General features: G+C 46.7%; 1 long non-coding RNA gene across 1 annotated transcript; it reads left to right on the forward strand.

Annotated features, from left to right (window-relative positions):
* The first annotated feature begins 2,901 nt into the window (after positions 1-2,901).
* On the forward strand, positions 2,902-5,784 carry LOC123159272 (uncharacterized). The gene is made up of 2 exons (XR_006479615.1): positions 2,902-3,084; positions 5,106-5,784. It is a non-coding gene; the product is annotated as an uncharacterized lncRNA (long non-coding RNA).
* The last annotated feature ends 5,884 nt before the right edge of the window (positions 5,785-11,668 follow it).

The following is an 11,668-nucleotide window of genomic DNA, read 5'->3' on the forward strand; positions in this document are numbered from 1 at the left end:
CCGTTTACTCCACCGGTCATATTTTAGTAGTGCTTAGGCGAAGCCCCGCGGAGATCACTTCACCATCACCGTCACCACGCCATCATGCTGACGGAATTCATCTACTACCTCGACGTCTTGCTGGATCAAGAAGGCGAGAGACATCACCGAGTTGAACGTGTGCAGAACTCGGAGGTGCCGTACGTTCGGTACTCGATCGGTGGATCGTGAAGAAAGTTTGACTACATCAACCATGTTGTGAAACGCTTCCCCTTACGGTCTACGAGGGTACATAGACACACTCCCCCCTCGTTGCTATGCATCTCCATGGATAGATCATTGTGTGTGCATAGAATTTATTTTTTCCATGCAACGATTCCCAACACCCTCGAGCATGTCCCTCTCTTTAGCCATCCTTTGGCATCTATCGTGCGCCCACCACGACAATTATTTTTTTATTCTCATGTTCTATGTAAGAATTAGTTTGGGATCTCATAGTTTAATAAAATGATAGCATAAACGAAAAGAATGTAATAGATTTCATTACGAACATCTCAACTAATGTCCATTAGATAAACCCAAAACTTTGTTTTCAAGCCCACTACACCATTTTTCCTGTGCCAACATGCAGAACATGTCAACTAACACCCGAAAAATTTGATTCTAATATGTTATAAGCTCTACAATGTCAGAAATTATAAGGTACTACGTTTTGAACACCAACTCACCATTTTTAAAATCATTTTTCTAACCAACCGACCATTTTTGTCACACCAAACATTTTATGTGACACTACGAGCCGTCCCAAAAAATGGACATGCATAGTGATGCCCAAATGCGTCGCCGAAAATCAGGCTAGAACGTTGCCAAAGGTGGCTAGGGCGCAGCCCCGGGAGGAAAGCACATCGTGACAGTGGACCGTCACTGAAAATGGTTTTAAGCGACGGTTCATGTTTCATCACCAAGGTTTTTGTCACCGAATAAAGCAAAATTTGTAGTGAAATCCTCGATACTCTAATCCTACTAACACTCAGCAGAACGTGATTACCTTAAGCTTGTTACCCCGTAGGTTCGGTAAATCATAGACATGAACGAAACCCCTTCGTTCAATGACTGATAGAGGAACCATGGACGTCCATATCGATCCTTATGATTACACGAATGCCATTCGAGTGAACCTTTGGTTATCATGTGATGTTTCCTTTGCTTCATGGTACTTTCCAAAACTCGGGGAGCACCGGTATCCTCCCGAGTCATCACATGCTCGCTATACTGTTATCCTCGTTACCAATTTTGTTCTCTTTTCTTGTTGAAGTGTTCCAACATCCCTGTGATGTAGTCACCCGTGTCTGGCCAGACGATGATGGATGCCGTCACACCGAGAGGGCGCTAAGAATATCTCTCCATCGTTAGAGGAGCAAATCCCACTCTCGAGCTATCTAGTCCCTTGTCAAACTTTTCGATGAACCCGTAAGTTGTGGTTATGATCACCGTGTTACAGATGGCATTTGAGAAACCCCAAAGTCCACTGTATGGTAGCAAGTGACCACGATACTCTCACGGTCTGAGGAACTAAAAACACATGCTAACACTCTTTGTTATAACACTTGATTTCAGCCAATATTGTCTGAAAGTATAATAAACAAGATTGGGTCGATTCAATATGATCATTCTTCTAACATCATATTCTCAATGTTGTCTTAGGACTATCGTTACTCTTAACAATATCCTCAGATCCGGAAAACATGATCAACAACAACACTTGAGCCAGTCCTAGAGGCAAGCCCGGGAACCTATACTTTACTATTTTATTATTCCACACGTGCATATGAGTTTTTCACTGAATCACATATTCCATTATCATAGCAGTTATAACATGAAATATAAACTATTAATTATGAAAATGAAAATATAATAATACCATCTAATTGCCTCCAGGGCATATTTCCAACATATCGTTACACCTGACGATATTATAAGATCCAAAAATAATAATCATCAACAACAGGAGCTAGTCTTAGAAGCAAGACTAGGAACCTATTATTTACTACTCCCTAATATGAGTTTCACACGTCAAAAACATGATCAACAACAACATTCGAGTATTTATCATTTCACACGTGCATATGAGTTTTTCACTGAATGACATATTCCAGAATCATAACAGTTATAACATGAAATATAAACTCTTAATTATGAAAATAGAAATACAATAATACAATATTATTTCCTCTAGGGCATATTTCACCAAAAAAACAGGTTTCTTTTTTTTCTTCGGTGAGAGGCACAAATTTGCTTCCAGGAAAGTAAAAAGTGTATTTTTGCTTCCATGAGAGGCATATATTTGCCTCCCATGGAGGGACAAGTTTGCTGCCATGAGAGGCACAACTATGCGAGAACCATGCTTCCAATTCAAAAAAATTCCATCTGATTTTTCCTTGTTTTTTCGTGAAAAAGGCCATCAAAACCTATTAACATGGTACTTAGTCTCAAAGATCTTGACGCGAGAAATCCAACGGTGAAAACGGTTCAAAATTTGGACGCACGGTTTAAGAGATAAAAATGTTTTGAATAAACGAATCAACGAAAAAAGGAAAAACACCCAGGTTGCGACAAGTGACTCGCTGCATGTGCATTGTTTTGTCGCAAACTCGGAAGATGGAGTGATCTTTACAAGAAGTACTTTTTTTGTGAGAAAAGCAAGAAGTATTCCTTGGATAGTGATTTTGGTATTTCGGGCTTCTTTTGTGGTGTGGGCCTTAAAACACTCGGGACGACGTTCTTTCGTCCGTCGTTGTTGTCGTTGTTGGTTGGTGTGAAGCAGGCCCAAGATGCCGGGTGGCCAGCCCATCCTAGTCCGTCCACCAAGAAGAGCTACAAAAGGCAGCGGCTCTCGGGTACCGCAACAAAGACGAGGCCCCGGATCGATCGAGGAAGCAAGCAGCTGCACCCAAACCCTAGCCGACGCCCCCTCCTCCTCCTCCGGATTCTTGCGGCGTGCGATGTGCCGGTGCCATGGCGCTGCGCTCTCCCTCCAGCACTTCGAGGCGGACTCTGGGACCCCGTTATTCGCCGCCGGCGGACTCTCTGCCTCCCACCTCTCAGGTACCTAATTGCGCTCTCGTTCGTTCGATCCACCTACTATGCCTGCAATTCGCTGCCCGACTGCCTTGTTCTGACTTTTAACACCAAATTAACCCCATCAAACGGGTTTTATGCTAGTAACAAATCAAATTATATGATGCGCCTTAGCCTTTTCCCCAGACAATAACAAAGATATTGGTTTGATGCAATTTCCTAATTCAGACCCTTGTTAGGAGAGGGTTTCTGTAATTTGACCCAATAATGGTGAATATTGCCAATAAGTGCCGGATTCAAGTGGAGGCCTATCTTACAATAACAAAGATATTGGTTTGATGCAATTTCCTAGTTCAGACCCTTGTTAGGAGAGGGCTTCTGTAATTTGACCCAATAATGGTGAATATTGCCACTGAAATGTGCACAATAAGTGCCGGATTCAAGTGGAGGCCTATCTTAGATTTTTGTGCTAAATTTTTTACTTTTGCTTGCTTGAAGAAGTGGTGATAATTACTCAGTGGTTGGGTTTGGCCCCTGGCCCTGCTCGCACATTGACTACACAGTGGATATGATGAACCCCTTTTATATGCACATAAATCTAAGATGAAAAAATTGGTACTTTTGCACTGTAGTTTGAAAATTTTGGTGCTTTTGCAGAGTAGAGTAGTTTTTACTGAAGCAATCTGTAGTGGTTGGGCGGCCCCTGGCCCCGCTAGCACATTGACTACACTGCTGATATGATGAAACATTGATTCCATGATATATGGGCATTTGATTTACTTTGAGTGAAGAAGAGTATGCCATCTCTTAGTTTCCCTTAGTGACTTTTTGTGGTTCTTCTGCTGTACTGTTGTTAAACCATTTCCCAAACCCACTCTAGTAGTATAAATTTGATAGCTTTAGACATACTGGTGACAAATCTTCTGAACGTTTGATAGTATGGATTCTAGAAGGACTACTGTTAGCCAATTGCAGCCATGCATGCTCTGTCGATCGTTAGCATCCACTAACATGCATGAATAGCTGCTTTAACTCATGTATCACTATCAAACGGTTTATATGCTAACAAATTATATGATGCGCCTTAGCCCTTTCCCCAGACAATAACAAAGATATATGTTTGACGCAATTTCCTAGCTCAGATCAGACCCTTGTTACGAGATGGTTTCTGTTTTATTTTAACTTAGTGACATTTTGTGTTTCTCGAAATATAACTTTAACCTATTTTATAGCTTCTATATTAATGATGTTGTAACTTGTACTGTTAAATCATTTATGAAAACATGTACTGTAATATAAACTTCATGTAGTCAATCTTGATAGCTTCTAGGCATACGAGTGGTCAAACTTTTGAAAGTTTGATAGCATGGATTCTGAAAGGACAATGTTGGCCAATTGCAAGCCATGCCCTCTCGGTTGCATCCACTAACATACGACCTGGGCAGAAATGATGCTAGAACGGCGGGTGACCAGAAATGATGGGACCGTATTCAACGTTTGCTGGAACCGCCCCGGTAATTTGCTACCACCCGCGGTCACCATTTTTTCGCTGCAACCTGCATCAGCGTTTGGCTACGACCTGGGCAGCACTTTGCTGGACCTAGCGTCGGCATTTGCTGCAACCGGCCAGGCGGCATGCTGGAAGTATCCACCGTTGCTAAAATTGGACGCATTCCTGGCCGCCAACTTTTTTTTGCTGGAACCAGCATTATGTTTTGTTGGAACCTGCTAGTTCTTTTGCTACAATCTTTTTCTTTGAAATTTCTGACGTGACTTTCTTGTAGCAACCTTTGTTAATTTTAGCTGGAACTAGTTAATTTTTTGCTACAACCGACTATTAGAGATTTTTGCTACTGAGATTTTTTTGCTGGATCAGTGGCTTTTTTTGCTACAACCGATGTTTTTTTTAGCTGGAACCGACTAAATATTTTGCTTCAATTGACCATTTTTGGTTTTTGCTACCGAATTCTGTTTTTTGCTGGATCAGTGGCTTTTTTTGCTACAACCGGTGTCTTTTTAGCTGGAACTGACTAAATGTTTTGCTTCAGTGGTTTTTGCTACCGAGTTCTTTGCTGGATCATGGCAGTGCTAGTCGATGGTGGTGGTGAGCCGAAGCCGCCGACACGAGAATTTTTTCTACAACCATGACGACTGTGGGATGGAACCGGTCAACAGTAGAAGCTGACACACAATCTGCGGCGGTGCTGCAATCCCGGTGGCCGTGAGACGAGGGACGGCAAGCTGACAACAGCATCAGTCCCGCCGGGGCTGCCGACGCCGACGAATGCGTTTACCGCATCTAGCGAAGGAGCAACACGACAGAGGAGGCGTGGTCTGGTGGCGACTACGCACTTTCCAGGGATGGGACCCAATAGAGGAGGCGTGGTCTGGTGATGACTATGCATTTTCTAGTGGTGGGAGATTAGAGGACCAGATCTGACGGTTAGGGAGAAAAGAATCGAATGGACAGGGTATGACCGGCCGAACTACTGGGCCGGTGCGCCGGCGCAGATCACTCGCCAATAATTTATGTGCTATACCGGGGATTTTGGCAGCTTGATGTAACTCTTACTGTTAACTCCATGTGCTGTTCTAAGCTGCATGGAGCAGGTGCTTTGTTAAGTACTGCATGTTAATTAGTGTTTGGTAATTGAATCTGGTCTGCGTGTTCATTATCTATGGATTGTCTGTGATAATTTATAGAATAATTCATGGTATGACACTTAATCGAATGGTGATTTAGTATTTCTGGCTTCACTCGCATAGACTGCTTGCAGAAATCATACATTGTCACTGTTGTCATATATTGGAATCTCTGCTATAAAAAAACTAAAGGAACCGGCTTTGGCAAAGCAGCTAACCGAGTTGCAATTTGTTGCTTTCCTCCTTTTCTAAAAACTAGCATTGCAACGGGAGAATAAAACACATGCTTCTAGCACAATAAGCACGACTCAAAACCCCTTCATAGATTCACGTTATCTATTTTAACGTAACGCCTCATCCATTTTATTGCTAACCCTCATTCCTGCCTTTATCAACCATGATCGTGATGGCCATCTGATTGTGTTGCGTCCCAAAGTGGCCAACCCCCCATTGCCTAAACCCTAAATCCACTCACACTTGCCACTGAACCACACCTGAGTCCGGCGGCGCGCGCCCGGCCGCCGCCCGCGCAGCCCTGGCCTCCGTCCGCGCATCGTGGCCGTCCCGCGTCTCCCTCGTCCGTCCGTTCGCCACCGTAGCAAGCAAGCTTGCTCGCATCGATGGGCGGCTGGGCGGACGGGCCGCAGCGGTGCGGCGGCGAGCTTCAAGGCGTTGGCGGGAGCTGAAATTCCCCAACTGCTAGCCTTGACTGGTATTCGGGGCCCTGGCAAAATTGCCTCCGAAACTGAAGATACACGGCTTTCGGGCCTGTGTTCACAGGGCCGGTAAAAAAATTTAAGGATCATACAATTTTAAGGGGTCTATTCGGGTTCGTTTTTCCACTGAAACTGTAAAAAGCGGTTATTTTACGGGTTTGACCACCTATACGGGTTCTGCTAGAGATGCTCTTATGGTATGTAAAACCAAGCAGGTAGTCTTGGTAAAACATTGTTACCTAACTATGGTATGGAAAACCTGTTTATGTTGTCTAATAATTGTTGTGCTATATACTGGGGATTCTAGTAGGTAATGATGTAACTCTTATTGTTTTTTTTGGGGGAAAACCTCCAATCTATTTATTTTTAATCATGGCAGTACAACGAACACCAGAAATCAAAATTACATCCAGATTCGTAGACCACCTAGCGATGACTACAAGCATTGAAGCGAGCCGAAAGCGCGCCGCCGTCATCGCCCCTCCATCGCCGGAGTCGGACACAACTTATTGTAGTAGACAGTCGGGAAGTCGTCGTGCTAAGGTCCCATAGGACCAGCACCACAGAACAACAACCGCCGCCGATGAAGAATAACGTAGACCGGAAGGATTCAAACTGAAGACACACGAACATGGACGAACAACGATAAGATCCGAGCAAATCCACCAAAGATAGATCTGCCGAAGATACACCTCCACACGCCCATCAACGATGCTAGATGCACCGTCGGAACGGGGGCTGGGCGGGGAAACCTTTATTCCATCTTTAGGGAGCCGCCACCGTCTCGCCTTCCTGAGCAGGACAAAAGCCCTAACAAGATTGAAAAAATCGACTAAAAACGAAGCCCTCCCGCCGGCCCTTGCCAGGATCCACCGTGTCTCCATGGCCCTAGGGCCACCGGAGACGAGGCGGACCTGTGCTGGCGCCGGAGAGAGGCACAAACCCTAAGCTGCATGGAGCAAGTGCTTTGTTAAGTACTACATGTTAATTAGTGTTTGGTAATTGAATCTGATCTGCCTGGTGATTATCTATGGATTGTCTGTTGTGATAATTTATAGAATAATTCATGGTATGGCACTTAAATGGTGATTTAGTATTTCGCTTCACTCGCATGGACTGCTTGTAGAAATCATAAATTGTCAATGTTGTCATATACTGGAATCTCCGCTCTCAAACAAGAAAAAGAACCGGCTTTGGCAAAGCAGCTAACCGAGTTGCAAGTTGTTGCTTCCTCTTTTTTTAAGCATATCGAGCCACGCCCCCAACAAGCCCCCCCTTTCAAGGCCCTTTATTATCGCTGGCGCTGAAAGATCGTCCCAATCACGTCCCAAAAGCCCACTTTTCATCTGTTAGGGCCAAATTTGGAGCCGGCGGACCAAGGGAGGTCCTATTTGGCGCTGTAGGCGCCCGAACATGGAAATGGCGCCTACAGCGCGCCCTCTGTGGGCTTTTTAAGTGCGGCCCAGGAAGATCTCGTGAAAAAATAACGCATTAAATTAGCGCCACAGGGAATCGATCTCAGGCCATACAACCGTGCCGCTGCTTAGTTTAACCACTAGACCACCAGAATGCTAGTGAACAAAAGCAACGCGAACTGTATTAGGACTAATGCAACCACGTTATTTATTACTCAACCATTTACTGTACCACTTGGATTTTTGAGTTATTTGCAAACAATTTAGAAACTGTCCATTTTCTTTAATGAAAAACAGTTCATCAAATTTCGAAAAAAGTTCATCAGGTTTGAGAAAAAATTCATCGAATTTGAAAAAAGATCATCAATTTTGAAGAAAAAATCTTCGGATTTAAAAAAGTTCATCGATTTTGAAAAAAAGTTCATCGGATTTGAAAAAAGTTTACCGATTTTGAGAAAAGTTCATCGAATTTGGAAAAAAGTTCATCAAATTTTGAAAAAAAGTTCATCAATTTTGAAAACAATTCATCAGATTCGAAAAAGTTCATCCGATTTGAATAAAAGTTCATCGAATTTAAAAAATAGTTCACAAATCTGAAAAAAGTTCATTGATTTGAAAAAAAAGTTCATCAAACTCGGAAGAAGAAAAAGGAAAAAACAGAAAACAAAAAAGGAAAAAAAGAAAACCGAAAAGCCTAAAAGAAAGTAAAAGTTCATTCTACACAAAGCAGGTGCGTTGGTGTGCTGGTTGCACCCACGGTACTACGTGCCCCAGGTCCTTTGTTCGAATCACACCTAACACATGTCTTTTTTGCTTCTGAAAACAGAGAAGAAAAAAAGTTATTGGGCCGGCCCATCGCGCGAACGCTGTAGGCGCCGGTTGCTTCTGAAAACAGAGAAGAAAAAAAGTTATTGGGCCGGCCCATCGCGCGAACGCTGTAGGCGCCGGTTCGCCAAATAGGAAACCCCGCGGACCAAGGCCGAACTCGACGCGCTGGGGTGCCCGGGGGCACCGGGGTAAACGGTTGTTGGAGCGAAAACAAGCGGGCCCGCCGAGTCAGTGACTCGGCGCCTTCATTGTACTCATCGTCTCGGTTCCTGCAGGAATCAAAGCGAAGGTTGCCGCGCCGGTCAGTCTTCCATTGATGCCTCATGGGAAGCGCAGTGAAGGCGTGGCGACACGCGTCCCGCACGCTCCTGCCATGCGTACACACGGCGGACATCCTCTCGCCGCCCACCCACAGTTATAAATGTCGCCCCTCCCTCGCTGGTTAACACACACTCCCTCGCCATAAAACCCTCTCCCGCTCTCCCGCTGACACTCCTCTCAACCTTTCACCGCCGACGCGCGTCACTCCTCTCTCTCTCCCCCAGCGACGACAACGGCCGAGCGCTACCCAGGCGATGGTGCGGCGGCCAACGGCTTCGGCTGCCGCCACCTGCACGAGGACGATACACGCCTCCTCTACGAGGCCGACTACCCAGCGCCGCCGGATATGCGGGTGCCGGGCTTGTGGAGGATGAGAGCTGGCGGCGTCCCGGTGCCTCCAGTGCCCACCAGCGCTGATCGGTGCGCCGAGATCGTGCGCATTTGGTCATCCCTGCCAGAGCAGGCGCGGAACCAGGCGAGGTACGCCCCTGATAGCAACACGCTTTGAACGACATACTTTGACCACCGCCACGAGGAGCAGCTCGCCTCCACCAATGGCGTCGAGCCCCGCGGCCGCCTCAACTCCAAGGGGCGCCGCCAATTGTGGGGTGTCCCCGGCCGCACCCTCGAAGCCGTCCTCGAGTACATCGAGGCCGGCAACACGCCGCGCTTGGAGTACTCGACTCCCCCTCCTTCTCTTGCCGCCGCGGCGAATGGAGACCGTGACCTCCTCATCGTCGGGCTCCCTTTCCTCTTGATCACCGGCTCTCTGCCCCGTCAAGCTGGAGCCGCTGGAGACGCCGCTCGGGCGTCGCACCCGTGATGGCGCCCTTGTCATCAACGAGGGCGGGCATGGCCCCTCTCCTCCCTCTTCCACGTGTCGTCCGGCCGAAGACCGAGTCGGGGCTGCTCCCCGTGAAGGAGCATGAGGCCATGGCCGCCACCGACGAGGTCACCCTCAAGTGGGCGCGGGAGGACTACGTTCGCGAGGAGATGGCGCGCTAGCGCCGCGCCCTCGAGGAGATCGCTGCTCGGTGCCGCGTGCACGAGGAGGGTGGCGTCATCATCCTCGACGACAACGACGAGGAGGCGCCCGGGCCGTCCAATCCCCCACGCATCGGCGACGCTGGTCAGGGGTGCAGCAGGGGCGGCGGCGGCACGCAGGACAGCGGCGAGGATGACGGTGATGACTACACCAAGTTCTACAGGCTGCTCGGCATGTAGAAGGCGGGCGGCGGGGGCGACGCAGTAGTTCGTTTTAGTTAGTTTTTAAATTATGTTTTCAGTTTTCTGTACAAATATCAATGAAATCGCCAAGTTTGGCCAAATTTGTGTTGTGTTTGGAAAAAAATTAGCAGAGTTTGGTTTTCAAAATAAGGCGTCTGGGCGGCCTTGGGGCGGCGGTTGGGAAACTGACTGCCCCCATGCCGATTTTTTGGCCGGCGCGCCCCCATGCGACGTATTTCAAGCCCATGGGGGCCGAACGAGTGGAGATGCTCTTAAAAACTAGCAAACATGCCCGTGCATTGCAGCGGGAGAATAAAACGCATGCTTCTAGCACAATAAGCACAACTCAAAACCCCTTCATAGGTTCATGTTATCTATTTTAACATACCGCCTCATCCATTTTATTACTTATCCTCATTCATGCTTTCATCAACCATGATCGTGGTGTCCATCTGATCGCATTGCGTCCGAAAGTGGCTAAACGATCTCGGCCATTGCCTAAATCCTAAACCCACTCACACTTGCCACTGAACCACAACATCACAAATGAATTTCTAATAGTTTTAAAACTAACCTCGGCGAGCTAGACGTGACGTCCGCCCTCCCGCTACAACCTACACCGCCCATTGCAAAGCCTCTGCCCATCCGTTTCGAAAAGAAGAAAAAGCCTCTGCCCACTGAAAAGGCGCAACGTGTTGGAGGGCAAATGGCAACGCTCTACTCTCGTTTTTTGTTGATAATAATATATTTTTGTGTCTGTCCTGTTTGTGTTACGGATGGAGGAGGTAGGGCCGGTTGCACAGACCCAGCCACAAATAAAAGATGCAAAAAGGATGTGACCGCGCTGCGAAAGACAGAGGTGAAAACATGCGTGTCTTTTCTTCGCTCCTGAGCGCTGGCGAAATTTCGGAGAGAGGCCGTGGGGTAGGATGTACGTTCATTGGAGTAAACTATAGCAGCTTCGGGTAGGACGTGGTTGCATGAGAGAGAGAATGGGTTATATGTCGAACACATACTATTTCACTCTCCGTCGGGGATAGGCCGAGAAAAAAGAAGCGAAGGATGATGCCTGACCAGTGAACAGGAGAGGGTGGTCCGGTGGAGATGGTTGGTTGGCTTTGTTCCTCCGAAACTGCTCTGCGTACAATGATTTTCTTCGTCCGACCAGTACGACCAGAGAGTAAGGTTGTTGTTCCTCCACCTTGTACTACCCTTGCTCTCGTGGGCCAATGATGAGCATGAGCCGCACCGATCGACACACAAGCCAGCAGCTTTGTAGTACGCGAGGTCAATTTGTGATCTAATTTTTTCCGCTTCATATGTACTCTGTATTTTAACTGTATATTTACTCATTTTGTTATGTATGTAGTTCATATTAGAATCTCCTAAAGGTCTTAGAGAATCTACAACCGGTCTTCTCAAATTCGTCGCATACGCCGGGCGGACGGTCTGGTCATAAAA

The sequence above is a fragment of the Triticum aestivum genome, chromosome 7B (assembly GCF_018294505.1).
Source record: "Triticum aestivum cultivar Chinese Spring chromosome 7B, IWGSC CS RefSeq v2.1, whole genome shotgun sequence".
NCBI classification, from domain to species: Eukaryota; Viridiplantae; Streptophyta; class Magnoliopsida; order Poales; family Poaceae; genus Triticum; species Triticum aestivum.